The following is a 1,845-nucleotide window of genomic DNA, read 5'->3' as shown; positions in this document are numbered from 1 at the left end:
TTCATCTACTCTTTAGCTCGTAAATGTTGTTAAAATGGATTTAGATTCTTGGCATACAAAAGAGTTACTGCCGTTATCAATTACACATATGAAGTTTTAGTTAACACTTTTTACTAAATTTATGACTTTCATAAAATAAATGATTATTAGAACAAGCCCAAGAGGCTTCCCAAAATACACCTTTGGGGCCATCCAGACCACAGAGAAATATTCTCCCAAAATAAACATGACCTTTCTCTCATTTACACTAGCTCTTGTAAGAAAGAGGTACAAAGATTAGTAGCCTTATAACTAGTGGTAGCCCATTCAAGATTTGGGTAGGCTTCTCCAGCCTAATGCTTTGGGACATGTGTAAATTAGTGACCTCCCACTGGGGAAAAGTAGTAGTAAGATGTTTACAAGCTTTTCAGGTCACAGTACAGGCTGCCTTTCCATTTGTCTCATGCCACACAGAAAAGGAAACTTGGCCGCTTGGTGCCCCTAAGGGCCAATTTTTGGGGAAAAAAAAGCTACTCACAGAAGGACGTAAAGTGCTACAAACTACTTATTAAAAATTGAGTAATGGGGCTTCCTTGGTGGCACAGTGGTTAAGAATCCACCTGCCAATGCAGGGGACACGGGTTCGAACCCTGGTCCGGGAAGATCCCACATGCCGAGGAGCAACTAAGCCTGTGAGCCACAACTACTGAGCCTGTGCTCTAGAGCCCGCGAGCCACAACTACTGAGCCTGTGCTCTAGAGCCCGCGAGCCACAACTACTGAGCCCGCGCGCCTAGGGCCCGTGCTCCACAACAAGAGAAGCCACTGCAATGAGAAGCCCGCGCACTGCAACGAAGAGTAGCCCCTGCTCACTGCAACTAGAGAAAGCCCGCACAGAGCAACGAAGACCCAACACAGCCAGAAATAAATAAATAAATTAAATAAATATATATTTTTTAAAAACTGAGTAATGAAAATATCTCCAGCCACAGGACAATTAAGGCTAATAAGACCTCTGCCAAAAAAGTGTCCAAGTACATTTGGAAATAAATTCATGAGGAGTTTCATCCATATCTTGGTGATTCATCACCTCATCAAAATAGGATCCATGACCAGGGAGTTCTAACACTACTCTTAAGAGCAGAGTTCTGACCTCATGGGTCTTTAGTTTTGATTCTCTGTTCTCAAACTTTTTGTCAAGAACTTTGTGGCCCTGCTTAAGACAGCACTAAAAGCAACATCTACGTCCTGCCCAAAGATCTTGAAAGGCTGCAGAATCAAATGTGTAGGTACAAAGAAAATTCCTGCACCACCTCCAATGATCTGGGACCTGGGATCAAGCCCTAGTGTGTGGGACAATTGGTATACTGGATCCAAGCTAATATAGAACAAGTAAATCTGAAAAGCGCATGGTCAAATATACAGATTAAGTACAATTTTAGTCTCATATATTGATACCAACCAAATATACATAAAAATATGTGTGTGTGTATATATACATGAAAGAAGATTCTAAGCAGAATTATGCAGTGGATATCTTAATCAGAACGCATGTTCTAGGGAGCTCTAGCTATTCCTCTAGTGGCAAGAAATTGATGTATGAATGTGAATAGCTGGTTGCCCTTAGAAGGATCTGAGTCAATGTATTCCTTTAATTGTTACCAAAATCCTACACTCAAGCGGAAAAGGACAAAGAAGAACAGATAGTACTGAGGGAGATTCTACTCTATTTTTCTTTGTCTTTACTTGAAGCAAGACTCCTTGATGTACACGGTTCTCAGTTTAAGGCAATAGTGATTTAAATTAATTTGACTAGGCTATTATGATTTCCTATCAAAAATATTCAAACCTCTTGGGAACCCCTCCA

The sequence above is a fragment of the Lipotes vexillifer genome, unplaced genomic scaffold, assembly GCF_000442215.2.
Source record: "Lipotes vexillifer unplaced genomic scaffold, Lipotes_vexillifer_v1.1 scaffold71, whole genome shotgun sequence".
In the NCBI taxonomy this organism is placed as follows: Eukaryota; Metazoa; Chordata; class Mammalia; order Artiodactyla; family Lipotidae; genus Lipotes; species Lipotes vexillifer.
Note: the sequence above shows the minus strand (reverse complement) of the source record.